The sequence below is a fragment of the Mauremys mutica genome, chromosome 1 (assembly GCF_020497125.1).
Source record: "Mauremys mutica isolate MM-2020 ecotype Southern chromosome 1, ASM2049712v1, whole genome shotgun sequence".
NCBI classification, from domain to species: domain Eukaryota; kingdom Metazoa; phylum Chordata; order Testudines; family Geoemydidae; genus Mauremys; species Mauremys mutica.
This window is the reverse complement of record NC_059072.1, coordinates 215,097,871-215,125,669: the sequence shown is the minus strand read 5'-3', so window position 1 is coordinate 215,125,669 and position 27,799 is coordinate 215,097,871. Positions and strand designations below refer to the sequence as shown.

The 27,799-nt window shown below is 43.8% G+C and overlaps 2 long non-coding RNA genes across 2 annotated transcripts; one reads left to right on the top strand and one right to left on the bottom strand.

Moving 5' to 3' along the window:
• The first annotated feature begins 311 nt into the window (after positions 1-311).
• On the top strand, positions 312-10,016 carry LOC123372117. Its single transcript, XR_006580111.1, has 3 exons — positions 312-514; positions 9,177-9,497; positions 9,745-10,016. It is a non-coding gene; the product is annotated as an uncharacterized LOC123372117 (long non-coding RNA).
• Positions 10,017-11,058: 1,042 nt separating this feature from the next.
• Positions 11,059-17,568, bottom strand: LOC123372107. The gene is made up of 3 exons (XR_006580103.1): positions 17,521-17,568; positions 16,672-16,745; positions 11,059-13,469 (listed from the first exon to the last, which is right to left on the bottom strand). It is a non-coding gene; the product is annotated as an uncharacterized LOC123372107 (long non-coding RNA).
• Between the last annotated feature and the right edge of the window lie 10,231 nt (positions 17,569-27,799).

The window sequence follows — 27,799 nt, the reverse complement described above, 5'->3', positions numbered from 1 at the left end:
AAATGACTAACTTTTCTCTTAACCTAGGCCCTGATCGGGCCTTTTCTTTCCTTCTCTCCTTTTGTAATCTTTATGTTCTTCCTCTTCTCCTCCTCATGCTCCAGGAGTTGCATGCTAGACCAAACCATCAAATTTTTATTCCATGGGAATGTAGGGGTCTGTGACCGTCCGTCCCTGTCAGTCTGGGAGGGAGGCTATGCCACCTCGCTATTGCATACCTGTCAAGGCAATACTTAAGGTGGAATAAGCAGTCTGAAGAGCCCTGACTACGGTTGCTAGGCATCCAGTTTTCAGCTGGAACGCCTGGACAAAAAGGGACCCTGGTGGCTCCGGTCAGCACTGCTGACTGGGCCACTAAATGTTCGGTTGGCTGCAGTGGCTGGCTCCGCACAGCTCCCAGAAGTGGCTGGCATTTCCCTCTAGCTCCTTGGTGCAGGTGCAGCCAGGGAGGCTCCGCGCACTGCCCCTGCCTGCGGTGCCCGAGCACCGGCTCCACAGCTCCCATCGGCCTGAGGTAAGTGCTGCCTGGAGCCCACACCCCAAACCCCCTCTCACACCCCAACCCTGAGCCCCCTCCCACACCCAAACTCCCTCCTGGAGCCCACATCACAAACCCCCTCCCACACGCCAATGCCCTGCCCCAGCCCAGTGAAAATAAGTCAGTGAGCGAGGGTGGGGGAGAGCGAGCAAGCGACAGAGGGAGGGGGAATAGAGTGAGCAGGGGCAGGGCCTTGGAGAAGGGGTGGGGAAGGGGAGGAGCTTCGGGGCAGGGGCAGGAGGCGAGGGAAGGGTGTTTGGTTTTCTGCAGTCAGGAAGTTGGCAACCCTAGCCCGGACCCTCTGGGCAGGGCAGAGCAATAAACAGTCTTTCGCCTGGCCTCCTGACTCACGCAAATGGCAGACAAATGCAGTTCGCTTGAATTAAGGTGGGTAGACAGTCACCCCAGGGGTGGGGGGACCAAGATTCACCCTATTCCACCGGGTCCAAGCCCAGGGCCCTAACAGTGGCAGATGCTTCCAGCACTGGGTCAGCGGGGATCCCACTCAAACACACTGATCTGAATTCTGGCAACACCACCGGACTATTGTCTGGTGTCTCTGGGAATGTACCTTTGTCTCCTGGGATTCCTCTGTCTCTCTGGGCTACACAGCCAGTGGCAGCAGTCCCAGTAGCTCCTGCAGGAATTCATCTGTCAGGAGTCCCAGCACCTCCTCTGGGTCCTCAGCATTGGTAGATCTCTTCTCAGATGCTAAGCTCAGCATCAGGAGAGAGACATATGCCTCCTTCTCTGGCTCTGGCACAACTGAGCTGCAGAGCCCACCTTTCAAACTTCCTGCCACCAGGGGCGGCTCTAGGAATCCCGCCGCCCCAAGCACGGTGGCACGCCGTGGGGGGGGCGCTGGCGGTCGCCGGTCCCGCGGCTCCGGGGGACCTCTTGCAGATGTGCCTGCGGAGGTTCCGCTGGTCCTGCGGCTCCGGTGGACCTCCCGCAGGCATGACTGCGGAAGGTCCGCCGGAGCCGCCTGCCGCCCTGCCGGCAAAATGCCGCCCTGGCGCGCTGGGGTCTGGAGCCGGCCCTGCCTACCACACCTGCTGCTGCTGATGGGGGTGTGGCTTGCCTGGCTCCGCCCACCAGGGGGGCGGAGAGTCGTTCCTCCCCTTCAGTCTTGGAGGGAGGCCATGCCCTCTTGCTGCAGGGAAGAATGCTAAAGTCTGCAGTGTCATTCTTCATTTGATTTTATACAATGCCCACAAATTTTGCTGCCCCCAAATAATTTTTCAGCTTATTTTATGTTGGCTAATTATTTGTGTGTATATATATATATATTGTGTGTATATGTATATTAACCAATATTGATATTGGTTAATCTAAACTCTCTCTCTTCTACCTAAACAATTAAACGGACATTCTTCCCATGACCTCATCAAAGAAATCAAAGACTAACTTTTACAGAGCACACTTTCTCTCTTTTTTCTCAACATGTTTACCATCCTAGTTTCCTACCCATTACCTATTAGAAGAGCATAAACATGCATTAGTGACACACAGCTCACAATGTAGTCTGGTCTAAAATATTCAGTTTGATTACTTTCTAGTTGTGGCATGATCATTTATTCCACTGATGTTTCCCAAATTAATATCTGCCATTATGACTCTGGTCTAACTCAACAATTGTCAGCAGTGACCAAGTGCAGTAGATGTTTTTTCCTATAACCTCAATGGAATATATAGTCCATTGTGATGTGAATGTATCGTAGCAGTGGAGCAGGTAGTGAGGAGAATACTGATTTTTGGGGGGGGAATTCAAATTTTCCAATGCAGACCAGTAACACCCCTTTCGAAGCCACTTAGGCTGGTAACACAATCAGCTGACTATACCTGTCAATATATAAATCTTGCAGAAAAGAAGTAGGTACTGTTTTATTCCTCCTCATTGTAACCATGTCCTTTTTTGGCTGTATCATCAGGCATTGAAATTAGCAGCAAAAAATAGCATTTGACCTAGTACACTAAGACTTCTCATTTGAACAAGTCTGACCTCTCGAGTGAGTTGTATGAGGACTGAGACTATGACGCTTCTTAACAACAGGTAATTCTTATACGTTAAATACTGCTTTTTTACCCAATGGAGAGACCACATTTTGGCTATCCACTGTACTTGTCCAGGAAAAAGCTCCCCTAATGGTTTCCAGTGCAGAACTGACCTTTGTATTGTGTTTGTTGTCTTGTCTGTATGGTGGGGTATTTAATCTTGTCTGTTATGACCACTGTATTTGTCTGCTTTATGAGACTGACACAGTAGCCTGCCTTTGGAATTCTGAAAACTATCAATGCATTCATTCAAAAACATGTCTTCTAGCCAATGAGACAAATGATAAAATCTTTAAATTAGATTATAATGTTCACTTATAACCCCCATTTTCACATACTGAAATTTGAGCACACACATACAAATCCCCCTATCTCCAAACCAGAATTGCCATCCAAAATACTTGTCCAAAGTAATTTACCATGCCTGACACATGACCAGAAGGGACATCTTGCTGTGGAAGGTTAATGAAAATTCCTTCAAGTATTTGAGTTAAATAAGGGTAAAAAAATATACATTTTGTATTTTAAATCATTCTAGCCATGGAAGTACAACAGAAACAGTAGACACATGAAAGCAAATTTTTGTATGTAAACAGGGATTGGGACCCCTTTGCTAGGTTAGAAAAATAATTCCTTGATTTAACAACAGAGTTGGTCAAAACTTGTAATTTCCATTCCACAGGAAATTCTGACATTTCAAAATGTCCTTTCATCCTGAATAGGAAAAAGAGGTTCAATTTTTGTAATTAGCTGTGAAACAGTTTTAGAAAAAATTGTTTCAGGTCAATCAAAATATTTCATTTGGATAAACTCAAAATGCTTCTATAGTGGGGTGGTTACTCGCTCCAGCCCTGACAAGGTTAAGGCCAGCCCTGGGAGAGGTCTGGGACTGTAAGGAAAAGCCCAGGCTGCTTAGGAAAGCAGGCACAGCTGGGGCCATGCCCCAAACAGAGCAAAGCAGGTCCTTATAAAAGGCTGCTAGCTTGGTGCTAGAGTAGGTCTCTCCAGTTTTGGAGGGAGCAGGGCCTGGTTCTTGGTAGTAAAAGTACAGGGAGTGAAGCAGGGCTGGGGAAAGGCCAGAGGAGCAGGGGAGCTCTAGCCTGGCAACTCCCCAGGCTGCAGGGCCTGGTCCTAGGCCCACTCCTGAGGTACTGGGTGGTAGAGGAAGACAGCAGGTCCTACCCCCTTGCCTGTGCTGTCTGGCTCTTATACTGCAGTCTGCTCCAGGAAGCAGGGGCTCATTGCTGACTGGCAGTACCCACTCGCTGAGGCAAGGTGGGATTAGGGGGTTGGGGGTTCCTGGGGAGGGGAGACCCTGAGAGTGAGGGGTTACTGCCAGAGGGCAGCACCCCAGATAATTGGGCACTGGAGTCCTGGAGGGACACGGGGGGCCAAGTGGTAGCAGGACACTGGCCTTCAGAGGGTGCTCCAATGGCTGGAGAGCTAATTCCCTGAGATGACCAGCAGGAGGCACGGCAGGGGTAAGTCCCACACTGTTACAGCTTCATTTAGATTGAGTTTTTATATTTTATTTTTATATTGCATTAAAATTATACAATTATAAAATAAGATTTCTAAACAAAAATTATTAAAAACAAGGTTGAAATGGAACATTTTGTTTTATCTAAATATTCTGGGTTTTTTTCTAAACCAAATTTCACTGAAATCAACACGTTCCTAGTTAATGTTTCAGTTCTGAAGACACTGCATTTTTCAACATCAATATATTCTCTCAGAAAACTTTCAGCCAGTTCTGTTTAATAAAGTGATGCCAAGTGTGAAAAATGGACTCAGTACATACACAGAAGACAACTTCTATGTGTGGAACAGAACATAGCGTGTGTAAGGTACTGGGACAGGACACACGCTTTGCTGAACTTTCTGCCTCTTAAGTGAAACTATCCCTACATCTACCCAGCCTATTTATTCTCCCTGAAAGCTGTTCATCTGACTGTGTGATTGTCAGACAATGCCTACAGTTCAAATACTTGGTTATCCTGGGCTTTGCACCCCTTTGTAGAATAAAATAATGGAACAAATATTAAGATAAAAATAACAAACATCCATGGGACGGTGGAGTCATGAACCATAAAACTTGGACCATAAAACTTGCCAGATAAGATTTTGGCTAATTTGTGTGACACTTACTCACTTTGAATAGAACCTTACATCGTAAAATAAGTTGTGCAGTAAGGGTGTCAGAATCTGGCTCTTCAAGTACACATGAAACAAAATAAGTGTACTTTATGAAATACAGTAAAACTTTTCATACTCTCACAAAATCCAATCTGAAAAAATAATTCAAATTGAGCTGGATAGGAATGCTACCTTGGGGCTTGTAAGCCATCTGAAAAGACAAAGGAATACACATGGAATCTGGAAAAGGGATTAAACTGCATCTTAATGACATTCACCTATGATACAATATAACAAGGTGTTGTAAACACCAGTCAGAACAGAAAATAATGGAAACCTAGAGAGATTAGAAACATGGGCAGAGAATTCAAAAAGGAGTTTCCACTGGGAAAACTTCAAGCTAATATGTCTAAAGAAAGATAATCAGAAACACTTTAAAATGGGAGAGAAAAAGCTTGTAAGCAGTAATGGTGAGAGGGATGTAATGGTGTTAGTAGGCAGCAGAATAGTCATGGTTTGCAATGTGATATTGGTTTGTGGGGGAACGATGGAAATTTGGATTGCAGGTAAAAGGCATCATATCACACATCAGGCAGGTCAGAATCCATCTCTAGGCTTTGAAATTGTATTCCGTTCTGGGCAACATATGACCAGAAAGTACTAACAGAGAAAAAGCAGCAAAAATACTCACCAGGCTTGAAGGACTGACACATGAGGAAAAAAGGTCTAAATGTGACTCAATAGGTCTACAGTAGTAGTAGGGGCATGAATGCCAGTTCATATGGACATACTTGTGCTAGCTCTCATTGAGCTAGTGCACTAGAAATAAGTGTAGCTGCAACAGCACGCAAGGGCGGCTCCAGGCATCAGCACGCCAAGCGCGTGCTTGGGGCGGCAAGCCATGGGGTGCGCTCTGCCAGTCGCTGCAAGGGCGGCAGGCAGGTTGCCTTCGGCGGCATGCCTGCGGAGGGTCTGCTGGTCCCGCGGCTTTGGCGGACCTCCTGCAGGCTGCCGCCAAATCCGTGGGACCGGGGACCTCCCGCAGGCAAGCCATGGAAGGCAGCCTGCCTGCCGTGCTTGGGGCGGCAAAATACCTAGAGCCGCCCCTGACAGCACAAGCCGTGGAAGCATTGTCTAAATGTGCTGCATGCAAACCGGCCTAAACTTCATAGCCCACCTAGCCCATTCCATCATCACTGCTGCCTGTGCTACTGTGGCTTCTCTATTATCTTTAGAGCACTAGCTCAGTGACAGCTAGCATATGTCTATGTGAGCTGGGAATCACAACCCTAGCTCCAAGTGTAGACATAGCTTAAGAGGGATATGCAAATATTTGAAAGGTATACATGCCAAAGATGGAGAAGGAGGGCTTAATGTGGTACACAGGAGTATAACTAGCAGCAATGGGTTGAAATTAAGAAAAGAAAAAGTGTGGACTGAATACCAGAATAATCCTCCAGATAACATATGAGAGTGAGGAACAGTCATCCAGGGGAAGTGGTGATAGCTCCATTGCTTGAGATATTTAAAACTATACTGAAAAGATACCTCATAGAAAATATACTGTAGGAGAAATGGATTTAATACATCTTCCCAATCTCAAATGTCTATGATGAAGTAAAAACATTGGGGCCTGAAGAGCTGAAACAAAGTTACATAGCTGATTTGGGTTCAGACCATAGCATGCTCCTTGAATCCATCTCTAGGCATCTCTTTGGCTTGCTCCTTGATGACTGGAAAGCAGGTCCCAGGTGCAACTGTCATAGCTGTGATTTCCTGTCTTGTGTCCACACTCAGTTCCCTGAGCTCAGAGTCAGAGCAAAAGAGACAGTTTACTCCCTGGCCCTGCTCAGCTGGCAGGTGTCCCTTCTCCCTGCCATACTTTTCTTGTAAACACCATGCCAATATCTCTTACATGCACACATTCCTTGAAGCACATGTTTATTCATGCTGAGGGTAAAGGTGTGCAAACTTGGAGGCCCTGATGAGATAATCATAATACATATACCCGTGTCTTCAGGAATCATGCATTTATGCCTTCTCTCTTCTTTTATCCTTGAATTATAAAACCTTAGGGTAATCTTAACCTGGCAGAGTTGTTAACTAAAAGTCAGGTAGTACAAAAGTTTTGGCCCCCACAGCATTGTTATTTGAGTTGAGTGGCATGTCAGTGTTTTCTATTCCTTTACATCATGTTTAAATTTACAACTCAATGTATCTGCCATAAAATGTAGACTATAAAACATATGGGGATATGCAGAAGCACCACCAATGTGCCATCACCTTTCAATACTTTTAGTGAATTTTAACTGTGACATATTGGCAATGCGTGAACATTCTATCGACCTTGTACAAGAGAGAACCGACAAAGCCAGATTCTCCACCCCAAGGTGTTTACAGTCCAAGACCAATTCCCCCCATCTCTTTCCTCGAATCATGTGGATGATCTACTAGGTGATGAGGGGATCAAGGAAGCACTTTCCCCTTGACCAGTGCACAGCTACAGCAGCAGGGGAAGGAGAAGATCCCAGAGTGGATGGTATGGGAACAAGAGAATATGGCCAGGTAAGCACTATGGTAAGGTTGGCATCATGTGCTAGAAAAAGCAGCCATAAGCTGCACCACATAGCACGTTGGCTTCTCTGAGACATCCTACCCTCACTGAGGCTAGCTTTCACACTGCTCCCTTTCAGGATGCCTATGTGTGTCAAGAGAAGGATTTTGTGCTGGTTAGACAAAATCAGAGATGCAACGCATGCAATAGATGACTAGGTGATGCACGCAACCCAAAGTGGAGAATATCACTCCCCACTCTCTCCACTCAGTGCACAACATACCGGTACTTCTCTCTGTATTGGATTAACATTCACTTTGCATCTATTCAGAGACACACTTCCAAAGCACGGTGCTTGTCTGAACTACTTGTGGTGGTAAAAATGGACTGGTAGTATCAAAAGAACAGGCTGTTTTATGGAGATTCCCTGTTGTTTTGGCTTTTAGTCAGTTCAAAAATCCTGTCAAGACAGCGAGAATGCTAATAGAAGGGGTAATTCATATCTTCTGATCCCAATCAGAATGAAGTCATGCCCACATGGTAGGATGAGAATGAAAAATAGGGAAAAATTATTCAAGCGCTTTCAAACCAAAATAAGTCCTCACATTTTGGACAAATATTTGAGTGGGTGAGGCATGCAGATCTGAAATACTTTCTGCTATCCATCCCTAATTTCATTTCCTATCTCATGTTGTGATCCAGGAAGCCAATGCTCCAGCATGAGTAATTTTATCACATTCCAGATCTGCAATGAATAAAGCTATTAACTTTTATGGTGTGCTTTAGTTTTGCCAAATCTTGCAAATGTCTATTTTTTGTATGCGTTGTCACTGTCAGGAGTAACAGCTGACAGTGTAGGAATATATGCCAGTTACTAATGCAGGAAGAAATAATAGTGCCCTTTATTCACTCTATAATAAGACCTCATTCCAGTTTAAATGTGGTTAAAATGTAATTTAATCTGAGCAGGAGATCATAATGAGTGCCTTATTCTTGACTGTTGCAGTGGGGATGGACCGCCTACGTTAACAGGGCTATTGCATAAAGATTTATGAATGAAATTTACTTTACAGGGTTTTGGCAGGACTTGATTTTCAGAATCTCTTGTTGGATTCAATCTCATAGGAAAATATGCTACGGGAAGGAATATTAATAATGGTACAAAATGTAAACAAAAGTAATTTCATATGAGAGATTGCCCAAGAGCTGTACTTGTTGAATTAGAGTCCCTATTGCTAGTCTAGTATATATGAAAAAAATGAATTAGATGTTCTTGGTTTAAAAAGAAAAAGAACAAGCCTACCAGCATTTTATTATATTTGCAGACTGTTCGAATGACTTGCGTTTACAGTACTTTACTAATAGCATGCACAGTTTGTGAGATCTACACCTAAGAAGTGGATTATATATTTAAAAAGATAAGTGTGTAGCAGAGACAGGATTAATACATTATCCTGATCAAATTTATTTAGTAACATAGAATTCCTCCAGATGGCTTTGAACAAGTAAGATTTTAACAGCAGCACTTACCAAATCTCCCTAGATAACTTTCTGCCTCAGTTTGAGTATCATTTGAGTTTCCTCACAACATAGTTGTCAACTGTTCTTGACCAAAGCTCTAGCATAGTTGTTGCTCATTCCAGTTACAGAAACATGGTTGTTCTATAGTATAGACAGGAAGATATAAATATAAGAGTGAATGTTTCTAAACAGAAGCTGTCACACTCTATCCCTCCTCCAATGCCATAGAGGACAATTCTACTTCTGTAAATAAGGAGAAGCCCGCTTGTTGTTGTTGCTCGGGTTTAGATACAGACAGCCATAGTGCTCATCTGATTTAATGCATTCAAAGAGTTGAACTGTTTTGCTAACTACTCCCACATCGTCCAACAGTGACTTTGAGAGTCTGTGTGATCAGATGCCAACATGCGGACCCTGGGAAGGAAAGTCTGAGACAGAGGCTATCTACAATGATATAGCTTCTGGTAAATGGAACCAGGAGCTGGACAAGGAAATTGCAGTAAAACTCATTGAATCTGGTACCACCTGACTGAACAATCTGTTATCTGAGGAAATAAAGCCAAGTGTCACTGAGTGCAGAACCACGACTAGAAGGCTGATAACTAACACACCACCTGATCATTTCAGCCAATGAGCTGGATGTACCGTAATTCCCAATACAAGGCCAGAGAGGAGGAAATGGAAATTGTCAAGGTAAGAGATGAAAGCTTTTGACAGTGACACAGGAGAAGAATTTGGCAGCTTTTGGGAGATGGTGTTGAGCAAAATCTGTCAGGATTTAGTGGTATAGTGGATGAGGGTGAGAATGGGGGTGCAGAAGATCTAACTCAAAAGTGACAATGTTGTGAGCTTACAAAACAGGGAGTATAGTGGACTTGTCATTAGTGTTTAAGAAAGAAATGTTTGAGGAGAAAAATAATTTCAATTTTTAACATTGTAGGTTCAATAAGGTGACTTCAGAGCATCCAGGATGAGATTTCAAAGAGACAATTGGAGGTGCAAGTCTGGATGGAAGAGAAGAAAGGTCTGCATGCTGTTGATGGTAGCTGAAAACATGTTGCCTATGAAAAGAGTGGACAGGCAGAAGACAGTGATCCTATAATAGCCCAACCTGTTCCCTTTACTCCCCTTGGGCAGATCTTTCATTCTGCTTTTTCCCTGCCTTCGACTTTTCAAAAAGTTCTAAATATTGCTACATCAGTGTGGATAACATAGCGCAGAGCTTCATTAAATTGCAAATAGAAAATTCACCCTGAGTGAGACACAGGTCACTGTAATTCACATCTGTGCTATACAAAGGACAGTTCTTAGTTTTGTAATAAATATAATAGAAATCATAAATAGAGGCTGAAAAGATTAACACTGAACATCTTGGTTATACTTCATGTGATTGATTCTCCACTGCCCTTCACATTGTGCAGCCATTTACCCCTGTTCAAAGCGAGTATAACTTGCTGCAAAATCACAGGCATAGAGTTTTATACCCACTTGGTACAGATGTAAGTGGCTACACAAGGTGAAAGACAGTGGGGAGTCTGGCCTCCATGTTGTAACTGAGTGAACTTTAGGGCCTGAAACATTAAAGAGAGGAAAAACTGGGATCCCCTATGTGATGAGTTTGTATTTATAGGTTCCCAATTCACCATTTATCTACTTCAGATTAGACACTGGTGTAACTCCATTAAGCTCAATAATGTGCTTGTACTTCTTTACCTGTAACTGCGTGGGCAAGCATATTACATACACTACTTGACTATAGGGATGCAAATTGGAGCTTCGTGGACTCATGGGCATTCCACCCAGGTGGATGCATCTCTAGTAGAGGTGCAGGTGGTGTCAGCACTGCCACTGTCTCCAGGAGACGGGCAACTTTATGGTACAGCTGGAGTTCCATGTGAGGCTCCAATTGTGCTAACTGAGAGCATCCTCCGCCCTCATTGAGCGGGCCTCACCCAATGTTGTGATGCTTTGGGGGTTCACCCAGACTACTAAGGGGTTATATCACTACCTGCCTTGTAACCTGGGTAGCTGTATGCTGTGCTGCTTTGCCTCAGAGTTGTGACACCAACAGGCTGCTCACAACACAATGGCTTCCACCAGCTTGGTTACTCCTTGTAGGGTGTCACAAACACCCCTTCCAGTTCCAAACTGTCTCCCCTGCAGTGTCCAGTTCCTGGACACATACAGAAGTTAACAAGTTTGCTGCCTCCAAAGACACAGAGCACACCCCAGCCTGGTAGTTTGGCTGAGGAATTTACCTTTCAGTGTAATACACAGCACTGAGATGGTCTAGTAATCAAACAGGAATAGCTTTATTAACACAAAACAGATAGTTAAGTGATAAGTAAGAATAGAAGACAGATATGGTTACACTAAAACAAAACAAAACATGCTTTCTAGTGACTCAGACTTTTGTCATCTTTGTTTAATCAAGTTTCTCACCTGTACTCAGCTCTCAGAGACTTCAACCCCTTTGTTTGAAGGATCCAACTTTCTTGGTTACAATAGTTCTGGCCCCCTGTCTTCATCCAGTGATAGATAACAAAATGGCATTTTTTCTTCTATTTATATCTTCTTAAATTTCATTGTCTGAAGTTCAAAACTCCAGGCAGCTTTCTGGGGGGTGCAGCCTCCATCCCTGTCGAGATTGTTAAGTGGTCATCTGCCCCGACTTGCTCGCTGTTGGCTTTGTTTACCTTACACGTAGATAACCTTTTCATTGTGTCTGGTCTCACCTTGCTTGATTTATACTGGAGACAGTCAAGCCAGCAAAACAGCAGTTCTTTTTCTAGCACAGGCTGAGCTTTGACACTGCCAGCCAAACACATTTTAGGAACATATTTCCAGCACATCTCTTTAGTTCTTTATATACCACCTGGACATACATCACTCAATATTAATGACTAGCATGTTACCAGTTTGCATATGACACCTTACAGGTAATAACAGTGAATTGGAGGCAAGGAGTGTGTCAGGCCTGCTGAGAGTTATGGTTTGATGTTCCCTCTGCCAACTGGTGTTTGAGGAGCTTCCTGGATTACATCCATCACTTTTGGTGTCATGCTGAGCAACTTCAGTACCCTACCAGAAAAAGGAGTCATGGGCACTTTGAACCACTGCTAACCCCTTCTAACTAGATTTCCTGCTCCCAAGGGCCTGAGCCTCTATGGATATCACAGGGACAGAATCAGCCATAGGATGTAATTATAACTTAAGAACTAAAGGCTTAACTACTTTTTTTAATATATAAAAAAAACTTTCCTCTGAGGTCTGCAGAAAACAAAACTTCATAAAATGTAAAGCTAATAAAGTGGATGCACAAACTCCCCAAGGATTTTTGTGATCTGTTAGAATCCAGAATGGATTGTGTGGAGGATAGATGATAAATAAAAATCTATAAATGTTTCAAAGTAAAAAAATCAGTCTGTTTATTTAGCAAAAATGGAAATATTAATGCATTTTGCCGCATGGAAGCATTATCTACCATGGATGGTTAGGGATGCTTGCATGATTAAGAGTGATAAATGAGACGCAGTTACAAAATAATTGTTAGGTTATGAGTGTACCTAGAACCTGCATACATGGATGACAATATTAAGTCTATCACAATTTGTTATTAAGCAATGTATAAGTGAGATGAGAGCACATAAGTATTTAAAAAAATATATTAGAAGGGCTAGTCTCGACAACTGACTGGTGCCAGTGATCCACCTCTTTTACAAGTTATAATATCCTTAATTTCACTAGGTGTATTACAAAGACACTAGTATTTAATTCAAATGCAGCTTTTTATACATCCTAAGCCTTGGATCTTTTAAATGTACACTGTATAATTCAAGTTCCTTCATAGCCCTTCATCTCATGTGGATGCAGCCAATAACCTATTTGTGGCTTTGCAGGGCAGATAGTTTATCATCATTTCCTCCCAATGATACAGCAAAACGCAGAAGGGTGCCTAGGAATCTCTAACCAAATTCTCCACAGGTCCTGGAGACTGGGGTCAAGCCAGGCAGCATTGCTATGTTAGCTGAGAGTTTACTGGGGAGAAGCTGTTTACACTTTGGGATTACTGTCAATGTCCTGAGTTTTCCTTAAAGGGTATATAGCCTGTTCTGGCTATGTACCAGCTTGTTAGTTTCTAACATTCAGACATTCTTTAAGAAACACTGTTACTTGGTGCCTGTCTCTGAATCAGACTAACTGGCTAATCTGCCTTCAAACCAGGGGGGAATCTGCTTGCTGGTTGGCGTATTGGTTTTCTCTCCTTCTAATCTAGATGTAAGGCTCTCTGTGGTATAGTTGGGTCTGGTTTCTAAGTAATGTGCTCTGTCTAATGCTCTTTCAAGTGCACCTTACTGCTGCTAGAGCTGCAGGAGCCCCAGTCCCTGGGGAATCAAGTTTGCAGTAAGTGCAATGGCTGCTAATGCTGCTTGCAAGTAATCAATTCAATAGGAGGACTTGATTTACAATGTTGGGGTCTGTCTGTCTTAAAGTACTGGAGATGGAAAAGGAGCCAAGCCAAGCTGAGGGAGTTTGACAATTCCAGCCTCAGTGCCATGTGCCAAAATAGTCAATGATTTTTTTGGGTTCTTTGTATAATAGCTGTGCTCACAGTGTGCTTTAAAATGGTGCTACACCAACTCCATAGCACTTAGCTTGAGTCACCTGGGAGAGAGAGAGAATACAAATAGTTAGATGAGCTCAGGGAAGCTATCATCCCTCCTTTGCCTATAGTCAGGGCCGGTGCAAGGATGTTTCATGCCCTGGGCGAAACTTCCACCTTGCGCCCCCCCCCGGACCCCCACTCCCACCCTAAGGCGCCCTCCCCTGTGGCAGCTCCCCCCCTCCGCCCTGAGGCGCCCCCCTGCCCCAGCTCCCTACCCCCCACCCTGAGGCACCTCCCCCGCCCCAGCTCACCCCTGCTCCGCGCACGAGCATGAGCACCCCGAGCACGCTGTGGCTGCTTCACTTCTCCCGCCTACCAGGCTTGCAGCGCCCATCAGCTTAGGGGCCGCAAGCCTGGGAGGCGGGAGAAGTGAAGCAGCCACAGCATGCTCGGGGAGGAGGCGGGGCAGGGGTGAGCTGGGGCGGGGAGTTCCCCTGCGTGCTGCCCCCCACCTTACTTGCTGCAGGCGGCCCTCCCCACGCTCCTCTGCCCCAGCTCCCTCCGCCTAAATGCCCGCGGCGACCAGGGCAGCTGAAGATCTGGCCGCCACGGTCACTGCCGAAGAAAATGGCGCCCCCCAAATCCCAGCGCCAGGCGGTCGCCTAAATGGTTGCACCGGCCCTGCCTATTGTAGATGCAGAGAGGACAACCTGTTTTGTTACCAATTCTAAACTCAGCTTCAGCTTCTTTTCCCCACTGCTTTGATACACTGGGAATCAGGAACTTGAACTTTCCATTTTATGAACTCTTAGCAAACTGAATTTTCCTTGCCTGGTTCATCCACAAAGGTACAGTAAATAAGAGAGATTACAAGCACTAGGGCTAAAAACTGAAGAAGTGAGAACACAAGAGACAAGGGGAAGGACATAGCATTTTCTATTCTATCCATTACTGCATAGAACATATAATTCTGTAAACTGTGCTACCCATGGTTCACTGGAATTTCTTTGCAGTTGTCTGGAATAACCTAAAAGTTGAGTACAGACCTAGGCACCTAGATCATCTTATTATCCATTTTGCATCTTATTCATTACCTTCAGCATGGTTTTGCCTGGACAGGAGAATGAATACACATTGCAAATACCATTAAATAAAAATGTATTTGCTCTGTATTAATGTATCCTGTGCATTTCATGGCTGGGTCCCTCTGAGATGTCTCCAATGAAGAAAGACCAGAATAAGGGCTATTATCCACTTCAGGATCTGTGTGATGCTAATGTTTTGCCTGCTTCTATAATTTTATCTGGTTTCTGTTGCTTTTAAAATGGGACATGTTCAGACCTACTACTCTAGGTATCTGTGTTATCCTCTCAGTGCTGACTAATCCATCCTGTCTCCAATCTTGCAAACTGTAGATGAGTGTCTAGGAATGAAAGTGTATGTTTATTCCTTTGTATTAGAGAACAACACCAGACCTGCTTCCTAATGACCTACAGTAGGTGAGTTATATTATGCTTGCTGTGTTAGAATACTTAAACAACAGCACATTTTCCATTGATCCGACATTATGCTGTTTCCTGAAATTATCTATGTGGGAAATAAAAGATGGAATGTAAGGGCGGAATGAGCTTCTCATGCAGAGGTAATGTTTGAATTCCCAGGTTTGCATTAGTGAACATTATTCTCCATAAGCTGTTTGTGGCAGATATAGTTGAGCAGCGAGAGAGAAGCTGGATAGAAAATACTGCACTGAAGCTGTACCCTGAAGAAGAAGTAAGATAGAACAAAGTTGAAGTCTTTAGATGAAGAGATAAATATCAAACAGTACTATTCTAGCATAGACTACATTTATTTTTAATGGGCACTGGCTCGTCATCAGCTTGTTAACATCGGAGTCTGCTCAGGTCTTAACTTAAATGCACAAATCTGAATTTCTCATGGGTAATCACAGGGAAGGTATTACGGAAGTAGTGGTACTAGTTGTACACTTCAGTAGGTTAAGGACTATTGAATTCCTATTTAAACACTGGCTTGGCTCTCTCTTTTCATCACAGGCTACAGAACAGAGTTAGACATGCACAAGAACCTATTGGAAGGGGGGAAAAAAAGGGATGATAATGATGTGGAAATGATCCTGAACAGCATAATCCTGAGGTTTCACATATTGAAAATGCTGTCGGTACACATGAAACCAAGAGTGCAAGTGTCAGCTAGGAAAATGAGAGCAAGCAAGGAGGAGGTGGTAAAAAGGGAAACAGTCTCAAAAAGCAGCTCTGAAAAAAAATACTACAAAAACATTGATTGGTAAATTCATTGTCTATTGGGTTTGCTTGGGCATGGAAATTACTAATGAAATTGATGAGTTCTCTTTGTACAGAGCTGAATTACAACATGAAGTAATTTTTACTCTATTTAATGCGAAAGTAGCATATTCTTTTCCTCTTGGCTCCAAAGGAGGCATCAGAGAAATAAAACAAGAAAAAAAGATGAGTAAGGCACTTAGAGGTTTACTGGCAGAGCTATGTCAATTAAGGGTATGATTTTGTTACTGGCAAATGTATGCTTCTAAGAGCCCTAGTGCAGATGCCGTTATGGCAGTATAACTGTGCTTACAGCTGTATAGCCACTTCTGTACAACAGAACTGCATCTGCTAGAGAGCTCTGCTGGTATAACTATACTAACGAAACCTTCCTAGGGTAGGCAAAGCTTCAGTAGCCTCAGACCACAACAGTGGGGTCTTGATCCAATAATACAAGTAATATATCCCAGGTGAAAACCCATGGGAAAATGGCTGGGTTGCATTTACAAGGCCAGGGAGCAAGTGTCTTCCTTTGAACCTGACTCCTTAAGATACTAAGGGGGCATACTAAGAAGAAAGCAATACAAAAGAAGAAGTCAAATAAAGTACGCTGTCTCTTCCACTATTCAGGGATACTAGGGGTTTTCTAGAGACCACTGCCTGCATCACTCAAAGATGGGCAGGGGGAGCTTGAGTGTTACCACCACATTGCATTGCAAGAAGATAGTGCTTAGGGGCTTCTTGGGCTGTCCCAAACCAATACATAGACCCAGTTTTTGGAGGGAACTTTTAGGTTTTTTGATACACCTGGAAATCAACAGCACCTGCCTTTGTCTGAAATACACATAAGTAATGTCTCAGATTTCTAGGGATGTGGCCTAACACCTGATTGTCATACAGTGAGAGAAAAAGCAAATCCAAAAACACAGCTGAAACAAATGTATTGCCTATAAATACGCACCAAATGCATCCTTTGAACATGTTAGTTTTTGTAGTATCTCCACCATTTTCTGTAGTAGCAGGTTGTCATCCATCCTTCATGGGGGATTAAAAGTAGAACTGGTCAAAAATTTCCAGAATACTTCATTTACCAAAAAATGCACTTTGGGGTCAACCTGAAACTATCCACTAATTTGGCCTGATTAGTTGTATCTGGAAAAAATTTCAGGGCCAGCTTTGGAGGTGTGTGTAGGGGGAAGATAGGGGAGAGAATTTTCCTCTTATAACCTTTAACTCAGCAGTTAGGGCACTTGCCTGGAATGTGGCAGACCCAGATTTCAGTCCTCCTCCATAGAGTGGGGATCATGGCTGATCAGGTCTAGTGAGTGGAGCCAAAGTCAGACCTCATAGGTATAGCTGGAGCCAAGGGCCAGAGCTGGAATTTGAAACCAAAGCTGAGGATCAGAGATAAAGTCATAAGCTAGGCAAAGGAGCAGGATCTATCATAACAGCCAGCTGGGGACCCACCTAATTTCATGGATAACTTCCTGGTGTCCCCTCTAGGCTTAAGGAGTGCACCTGGACCAATCAGGTGCTCTCCAAGCACTGCCAATCTGGGGGCAGCATATACAGTGTTGCTTGGTTCCATAAGTATCACAGTCCACTATTGTTGCTCTGCCAGAAGGTAGCATAGGCATGGCAATCACTCAGAGACAAGCAGGCCCAGGTTACAGCCCTACATATCCTCCCACAGAGACTTGAACTCAGCTCTCCTACAAACTACGTAAGCTCCCTAACGATCAAGCCATTCTAGGGCAGGTCTTTCTTAGTTTCTCCTGTTGAAGCTGTTCCACTTTGTATAAATACTTACATATTCACTGGAGCAGGGATTGGAACTCAGAATTCCCCCAGTAGTAATAATGGGCCAAAAAGAAAAAGAGGATGACTATATCCTGGTGATTAAGACACTCACCTGGGAGGGAGTGAATCAGGCAGAAAGAGAGTTGAATCTACACCCCTTCCCTCCCAGGTGAGTATCTGAAGCACCAGACTATTTTTCTCTCTGCCCCAATGAATATTTAAGTATTTATACAAAGTGGAACAGCTTCAACAGGAGAGATTGAGAGTTATTTGCCCTAGAATGGCTTGATGGTTAGGGCATTCACTTAGGGGACAGGGAAAGGAAAAGACCTGAGTTTAGGTCTCTTCTCCAGAGTGGGGATTTAAAGCTGGGTCTCTAATAACCCAGGCAAACACCCTAATCACTGGGCTAAAGGTATGGTTGAATAACATGTCCTCCTCCTCCATATGTTTTTCAGTTTGCTGAGTAGTTATCCAACTCTACTTGAAAAGTGATTTATTTAAAAAAAAAGAGAGAGAGGAAGTTTAAACAACTAAAATTAGATTTTTTTTAATGACTAAGGTTTTATCCCATCTAAACAGTGAAACTTGATGCCATGGACTGGAATCCTACTGTGCAAAGAGATTATAAATCAATAATTGCAATACAATTAGGTTTATCAGTGAAAAGCACTATGAAGTCAGATTCCTGAGACTGTTTAACATACTCTACCTACAGGAATAATAAAGTTATGAGGTGATTCTGTGCAGATGGTTTTAGTTGCCACAATGACTTGATAATATAAATCTAATTATAGTCAACTCAGATTGTTTCAGGGATTCAGACAAAACTCCTGTTTCACCTAAAAGCTACTGTCTGTTTTGGATGTGTCAGTCTTTTGATCTTCATGGTAACCGATGAATCCTTTGGTCAGTGGCAATAGCCGATCACTGAAACATCAACAGTAAACAACCCATTTCAGCACACCAAATCTGGGAGCTGCAGAAGTCTGATATATAGTATATAAAGGTAGATAAAATTCAGAAGTGATCCCAGCCAGAAGGAGCATGTTTGTATAATTTTTGGTGGTGCCCAGAATGGGTCCAAGTCCCATCCCCCCACACCTGCCTTGTAAACTGATATATATTTTTAAAAATAATGTAAAAATGTGATGGCTCAGGGGGGCTGGTAATGAGGGGTTTGGGGTGTGGGAGGGGCTGAGGCAGAGAGTTAGGTTGCAGGGGTGAAGGCTGTGGGGAGGGGCCGGGGATGAGGGGTTCATGATGTAGGAGAGGGCTCAGGGCTGGGGCAGAGGATTAGGGTGTGGGGGGATGAGGGCTCTGGCTGGGGATGAGGGGTTTGGGGTGCAGGCAGGCTGCCCTGGGGATGGGGCCAGAGAGGACTCCGCCCCCCCCCCGCCAGCCTTCTCCCCGCCAGCAGCAGCGAGGTCTGGAGGAGGGGTACCCCCTCAGCACACTCACCCCGCACCACTGTCACTGCACATGCTCCTAGGGTCCCTCTCAGGTCCAGGAAGCCCCCTCACCTCCCTTGTGGTGGGTACCGGGGGGAGGCTGCCATCACATGTGCAACTCCTCCCCTGCTGCTGCCCCTCACTGTAGCCTCACTGGGGGTTGGGGATGTGGCTGCCCCTTGCCCCGCGTGGGGCAGGAGCAGTGACTGCGGGTGGGGGGACTCCCTGTGCTGGTGGAGGGTCCTGCCAGAAAAGGGAAGGTTCTGAGGCAGAAGGGCAGGGGCAGGATCAGCCTGCCCTGGCACTAGTGAATGGGGGCACTAGGAACTTGCAGCAGCAGTTGGTGCCAGGAGCCAGCAGATCAGAACGCAGCCAGTGTGGAGCTCCAGGCAGGGATGTTCCGGGGTTCATCTTTTTTATTTGATCCAGGGTCTCTCTTCAGTTTTCTATTTCTAGAACAACCAGCAACAATTATAGTCTGTATTAAAGGCAACATTTGGCTTTAATTATGTGTTTACAACTTCTATTAAAGTCAGCAGAAGGCCCACATATACATCCAAAGCCAGTTAAAATGTATTTTTAATTTAGAGGATTACATCAATCGAGTACTAGGCATCGATCTCCAGGAGGATAACCATATGTGTTTAAATTCATCTGGCTGCTCATTTTTATATCTGTCACCAATCTACCAATTCATATACCAATCTACAACATTTACATTATCCAACAGCTTCCCATTTTAAAGGGTCACTTTTTCAGCTAGTAAGTTATTGGTTGCTAGCAAGAGTTTTTTGTTATGATTTTGCTTATATCCATTGGGATGCTTTGTACTCCCCATTAACCAGTAAACAGAGAATGAACTCTTTCACTCCTTCCACCTGGTAAGATCATCATCACTTCCCCATTCTTCTTAAAAGCCACAGAAGACACATAGGCTTTACAGTGGGCCCTGAAGATCAGCAGGAACATGAAAGGAAACAAGTATCCAGTTCAATGAGATAATAGGGGGACTGAGGAGTACAACCATCCCATTTGGTGGCCTTAAGGCATAAATGTGGTGCCTTTTCAGGCCACTAGATAAAATTGAAGGTGGTGCCAATGTGACCTTAAATACCCCTGTATTCACACCTTACACCCTGAAGGACATAAATCCACACCGTGTAGAGGTCAAGCATAGGAGTTTATTACACACACCACTGGCGGAGTGTCACCTTGCTTATCAGGCTCAGAGATACTGCCAATCAGTTGATTACAATAGAATATATAGATTTTTCATGGGTGGGGGTAAGTGATGGGCAGGGCCGGCTCCATGGTTTTTGCTGCCATGATCGCGATTGCGATCAGTGGCACTTCGGCAGCAGCTCCACCATGCCACTTTCTTCTTTGGTGGCAATTCGGCGGCAAGTCCTTCCCTCCAAGAGGGACCCGCCACCGAATTGCCGTCAAAGAGCCCGACGTGCTGCCCCTTCCCCTTGGCAGCCCTAAGCACCTGCTTGCTGAGCTGGTGCCTGCAGCTGGCCCTGGTGACAGGGTAGGCAGTTCCACACCCCGGGATAGGTTTTGCAGCAAGACAAGATTGCACAGTAGCCAATGGTTAACAGGTTACATAATGTCTCCGCCCATGGTCTCAAGTTAACAAGTTAACATTTAATTAATACTTTGATAAAATGTTATTAGTATAAAATATATATGTTGAATTCTGATTTGGGGTCCATAGAAATGGAGTAGCTCCTCTGATTGTCCAGCAGATACGTTCTAGGGGTTATAGCAAAGAAACAGTGAAAGTATATGGCAATAAAGATTGTCTTCTTTGTGTCTAAAGGCAGGCATTGGTCCCTGGGAAGGGAGGCGGAAGGATGCCATATCTTATACTGACGTGCCAACTTTTCATAAACTCAAGGTTGGATTTGTGGGAAGAACGTCTCCCTACAGAAGAGACTAACACAATAGGAACAGGGATCCTTTGTTCAAACTGCAAGTCTGAATAAGACACAATTATTTACTTCTTAGCTCCAACACCTGGCAATTTGCTGACTAGTCTTATTTTAGCAAAACAAGATTATCTGTTTACCCCAGTTTTCTCTTAGCTAATCACTATTTGCTAGGCCTCTGGTCTCTTGACCATACTCTGAACTTTGGGTCTGGAAAAGAGCTGGCACAATCCGTATAACAGGTTGTTACATAAAATGCACATGGATTTTAACCCTTCACACCCTAATAATCTTACAACAAAATTAGCCTTGTGATGTACCATTTGAAAATTAATAACATGCTGGTCAATAAAATCATAGTAAAATGTATGTAGAAACATATGTCAAGTTATGCATTCCCCTGTATGAAGTTACTAGCACATGTTCAAGACTAGACAGCCTTACCTAGATAAAGATGTTAAACAGACCTATCCTAAACAAAGGAATGTGAGTTTACCTCAATCTACATAAGCAGTAAACAGGGCCATCAAACTAACAAGAGGAGGAGATTGTAGGAAACAGAACAATTTTCTCTTTAGCAAACAACAAGGAAAGAAAACAGCATGAAACTTTCTTCAGACCCCATGTTGCCTTCCTCACAGTTTGAATAAACTTTACAAGGTGTAGCCTTCAGAAGAATCCACTTCAAAGGCTCAATGACTATAAAAGAAAAGGGCAGAGCACCCCAAGTTCTTTTTCATATAAGATGGCAAAGGAACCAGCAATTTGGGCTCATGGCAGAGATTATGACCAAAGAGAGGGAATCAGCCATTTTACTGGAAATCTGTGGGTGAATTAAGCCATCTTGAACAAAGCCTGTACCTTGCTAGATTAAGGCTATGTCTACACTACCGCGTTAAGTCAACCTATGCTACGCAACTCCAGCTACGTGAATAACTTAGCTGGAGTCGATATACCTTAGGTTGAGTTACCGTGGAGGGTCAACAGGTGAAATTCTCCTGTTGACTTACCTTACTCTTCTTGTCGGGGGTAGAGTACAGGGGTCGATTGGAGAGCAATCTCCTGTCAATTTTACTAGACCCACTAAATCAACCACCGATTGATCGATCCCAGCTGTAGTGTAGACGTAGCCAATTTTTTAGATTTTTAGATGCATGTTTCCACTTTTATTTCCTTGAAACCTTTTCTAATTTCATTTTATACTTGAACTCACTTAAAATCTTTGGTTAATAAACTTGTTTTACTTTTTATTCAGACATAGCACCTTTGGTTTAGATTAAAGTGTTGGTTAACTCCAGTTCAAGTGATAAGCTTTTCAGGTTTTGTCTCTTTAGAGGAGCAAAGAGACCTTATTATTCCTTTGAACATTGCAGGAGAGGACTGGACATCTCAGAGCACTCATGTTTGGGAAAGTTCAGGGCTGAGGATGTGTTCGGGGAGGGGAAGGTTGTCACCTGCTAACATCGACCAAGTCTGGTAAAGACAAGAGTGTCTGATAACGTTTTGATTTAACCACTTTGAATCTGAGTGGTACAGCATTCAGAACACAGCATACATGCTGATTGCATGGGACACAAACAAGTAGAAAAAACATTTTGGGGCACTCATATTATAACCCTAAGTAGTGACACAGCCTCTCACTGATCTGAATTGCACTCCAGAATATGACAACCACCCATGCCCCATCTCCCTCCCCCGCACCACCACTGCTTAAAACCTGGCTCCACTACTGCTCCCACATAAAATGCCCTTCAAATCCATTCTTGAGTAAACGAAGGGACTGCTAGCTAAAGCATCTCAGCTGAGATCGTCAATGGTGAAGCCAACATCCAATCCTTGTGATTACGCAAGATGTGTCAATTGGATTTTTAGTGACTGAGGATATTTCTGATGCTTTCCAAGACCACCATCCAGGCTTAAGATTTCTCTCCCCGCCAACTTAATAAAGTTCCACATTACACTCTGAATTGTGAGCCACGTATCTCTTACCCCCAATTTTTCACGTTAATCACACATGATCCTAGAATACTGATTTACTGCAGATGTAGTTTAAATGCCAAAAATCAGTAAGCTAATATTTACTTTCTCCTCTTTTTCACAAATAAATAAGCAAACTAGGCTTCATATTCCTGGTGCCATTTCTTCGTTGCAGCAATGTTTTTCAACCTCAGAATAATTCCTTCAATTAGAGCAAAACAAATCCTTACTTTCCCTCTAGGCATAATTGAAACTTCTCTGGAATAAGTTACTAAATTTACCAGTCAATCACTGACAGAACTGAGTCTCCTATAGGGGTGCCCTATGGCTACAGTTGAGACTATTTCCTGACAGTTCAAAATAAATGCCCATTACTGTTTAAGCCATTTAGCTCCTTGCTCTCTTACAGAGCTGAGTGGGATTTAGAATTTCCATCCCATACAAAATTTACATTTCAAGATTGTTTTCATTCCAAAAGGTGATAAAGTTGAAATTTGGAAGTCTTCCTTTAGAAGAATTTTAAAGAAGAATTTATGAAAAAAGTTCCATTAAGAAATGATGTACCGTCTCCTATAATACATCCACATCCATGAGTCCCATGATGCACCACAGAGGAAACGCCATCAGAAAATTATTTTGTCCGGAAATTCCCAACCAGCTATACTCCCTATCAGTTATCCCAGCAGGATTTTTAAAAAAAAAAAACCCTTTATTTTTCTACAAAAGTATATATATAAATTCCTCCTGCCTTCTCACCAGTTCTTCAGCTGCAGCCCAAAATGATCAATTCAGTGTGACCCCAGGGGAAAAAGCTCTTGCACAATATCTTTCTGCAAGTCTGTAAACTGTTGCCCACCCAAGCAGCAGATATAGGCTCTCTCAGCCACATCCACTGAAAAGACACCATCACACAAAGTAGTCTTTTAGGTAGCTAGGACTGAAATAATTCAAGACTTTACAGATAAGCCCTTTGCATTGTACCCAGAAATGGACTCCCCATCAGTTCAGATTACAGAAGATTTGGTGTTATACAATGAAAACATTAAATAGTCGACCACCAAATTGTAGACTGGCTGAATTTTTTTAAACAGATTTTCAGGTCTAGCCCCAGGTAGAGTACATTACAACAATCCAACTGCAAGCTGACAAGGTCAAAAGTAACTGTAGCAATGTCCATATTGAAAGAAAAAGTTTGCAAAGTTCTAGCCAGTACAATTTGTATGAGGGTGGTGGCATCAATGAAGACTTTTCTTGAAACTCCAACCTTTAAAGCGACATTGCCAACTTAAAAAGAAATGTGAAAACTTTCCCCCTACTATGTAACAAGCCACATATATTATTGTACTGGAAAGAGATCAGAGAAATAATTATTTGTCTTGCAGAAGCTTTATCCATTGATCCTCTAAATTTTTTGAACTGAACAAAAACAGCAAAGCTCTTTGGGGCAGGGAATGTCTTTTTTCATAAGAGTATGTACAGTGGAGCACTGATGCCTGATTGGGACCATTAAGCACTACTTTAATACAAATAGAGCTTGTCAGAAATTTCTAGATTTCTAACTTAATTTTCATTAAAAGTCTCAAAAACAATTTTTGCATTTTTGCTTGGAGTTAGCTTGATTGAGTAGAGAGCTTGTCAGAATTCCTATACAAAAGAAATTTAGATGAAGTTTTAAAAAATTAAGTTTTGAATGCAAAATTTAGCAAAATGTCTTCTTTTGAGTACCTTTAAAGCAAATCTTTCAGATTAAGAGCACGTGTTTAAACTGAGCTTTCATCTTGAGGCAACCAAGCTAGAGTGCTACTGAAGACAGCTAGAGTTCTTTTACAGTGATGCCCCAAACAATATAAACAAAGTATGCATGTGAACAGGTTTACACTACAACCTCAGAGTTATGAACAACAGAGTTACAAACTGACCAGTCAACCACACACTTCATTTGGAACCAGAAGTACTCAATCAGGCAGCAGCAGTGACAATAATAATAATAATAATTAATAATAAAAACCACAGAAAATTCAGTACAGTTCTGTGTTAAATGTAAACTAATAAAAAAGCAGCGTTTTTCTTCTGCATAGTAAGTTTCAAAGCTGTATTAAGTCAATATTCAGTTGTAAACTTTTGAAAGAACAACCATAATGTTTTGTTCAGAGTTACAAACAACCTCCATTCCTGGGGTATTCAACTGAGGTTCTACTGTAATTTGTTTCCTAGGAAGTGCCCCAATAAAGCAGTTTTCCCAGTTTGCCTTGTCCCTTTGAGTAAATTATAAATACCTATAGTACCTTTTGTCTCAAAGCACTTCACAAATGGCACCTATCTGAACTGTAGTGACCTCTGAGCTGATGGAAAGCAAAAAACAGCACACTGTACCACAGTGGGGTGCATGGGTTGCATTTGTGCAGGCAAAATGTACCACACAAGCTCTCTAATATCTACACAGAGCCAATAGGGATGCAATTAAAGTCTTGTCTGAAAAATCCACACTATAAACTCCATGGAAATCAGTCTATCCACCTTAAGGATGTAGGCCTGAGACATCATTCCTTAGATCTGAACTTGCAGCTTCAGGGAGACTAAATATATCAGACCACAAAGCCATCTCCTCCAACAAACCCATAGAAACTTTTACTTTTTCTTACCATTTTCTTTTTAAAATCAGCTGCAGAAGAGACCTGTTCTGCCATTTTCCCTCCCCTTGCAATCTCTCACCACCCTTTGTGTTTTGGAAAAGGCCCTAACCCACCTACAGTGCAGAGGGACATTTGTTTTCGCTTGTGCACATGGCTGCCCTTTGCTCTGCCAAGCTGCAGGGAGCACCTAATAGCTTATTTAGTGTTTTACATTTTGAAACCACTGTACAAACATACTTTACTCCCCATAACCACTGTGGGATTTTAAATTTAATGTCAGCTATCAATTGCCAGGGTTTCTAAAACAATTGTTTAAAGAGGGCCGCTCCCCCGCACACACACATTTCATTCATTTTTGACTGTACATTGACATGCGTTTAGAGGTAGGGAGCAGGGCATCCTGCAGGGCACTGGAAATGGGGGTGGGTGAGAATGGGGGTGGGTGAGCAAGGAAAAGAGAATTCTGTGGGACACTGGGAGTCAGGGAACCTTCCAGAACTTTGTAGCTCTTCATATTCCCTGGCTCTGTGATTCAATTTCCCTTTAGTCCTCATCTTTGCCCTACATACTCAGGCTCTATATTTCGAAGTGTGCAACCTCTTTTAATTTTCCCTCAGTTCCACAGGATATACCACACACATTAGAACATAATCAAGTCCAAAGAAGACCCCACTTACCTGGTAAAGGGCCTTGGGATGAGCTCAAGTGCTAAGGAAGAGGTAACCATGACTGTTCCTTTTGCAGGCACTAGTGGCCCAGCAACTGAAACCAAGATATCTGAAGAGTTTATGAAGAAAGAAGGACAGTCATCCTGGATATTTGATGGTAATGTGGAGAAGTGGGGAATGGGATGTTGAAAATGACAGCAAAAGGTAATTGACTTTGGGTACGTCTACACTACAAGACTATTTCGAATCTACTTAATTCGAATTTGTGGAATCGACCTTATGAAGTCGAATTTGTGTATCCACACTAAATACACTAATTCGACTGTCTGAGTCCACAGTAACGGGGCTAGCGTCAACTTTGGAAGCGGTGCACTGTGGGAAGCTATCCCACAGTTCCCGCACTCCCCGCTGCCCATTGGAATCCTGGGATTTCCCCCCAATGCATGCTGGGGGGAAAAATGTGTCGAGGGTGGTTTTGGGTAACTGTCATTATTGAACCGTCACTCCCGCCCTCTCTCCTTGAAAGTGCCGGCGGGAAATCTGTTCGCGCCCTTCTCTGGTCGGTTACAGCTCGGACGCCACAGCACTGTGAGCATGGAGCCCGCTGCGATCATCGCTGCACTTATGGCCGTTGTCAACTCCTCGCACCTTATCGTCCACCTCTTCCACAGTCAGCTGCTGAGAAATCGGGCGAGGAGGCTCCGGCAGCACGGTGAGGACAGGAAGTCACAGAGTGGCGCAGACCTCTCACAAAGCAGGGTACGCCGCACAGTGGAGATCATGGTGGCAATGGGTCAAGTTCATGGTGTGGAACGGCGATTCTGGGCCCAGGAAACAAGCACGGACTGGTGGGACCGCACAGTGCTGCAGGTCTGGGATGAATCACAGTGGCTGCGGAACTTCAGGCTGCGTAAGGGCACTTTCCTTGAACTCTGTGACTTGCTGTCCCCTGCCCTGAAGCGCCAGGACACCCGGATGCGAGCAGCCCTGAGTGTGCAGAAGCGAGTGGCCATAGCCCTCTGGAAACTTGCAACACCAGACAGCTACCGGTCAGTAGCGAACCACTTTGGCGTGGGCAAATCTACCGTAGGGCTTGCTGTGATTCAAGTAGCCCACGCAATCGTTGAGCAACTGTTCTCAAAGGTAGTGACCCTGGGAAACGTCCAGGTCGTCATAGATGGCTTCGGCGCGATGGGATTCCCAAACTGCGGTGGGGCTATAGATGGCACTCACATCCCTATCCTGGGACCGGCCCACCAGGCCAGCGAGTACATTAACCGAAAGGGCTACTTTTCTATGGTGCTGCAAGCACTGGTGGACCATAGGGGACGTTTTACCAACATCTACGTCGGGTGGCCGGGCAAGGTTCATGACGCGCGTGTGTTCAGGAACTCTGGTCTGTTTAAATGCCTCCAGGCAGGTACTTTCTTCTCGGACCACAAAATAACGGTTGGGGATGTCCAGATGCCTACAGTGATCCTCGGGGACCCAGCCTACCCGCTAATGCCCTGGCTCATGAAGCCCTATACAGGCGCCTTGGACAGTGAGAAGGAACTCTTCAACTACCGGCTGAGCAAGTGCAGAATGGTGGTGGAGTGTGCTTTCGGACGTCTCAAGGGGAGATGGCAG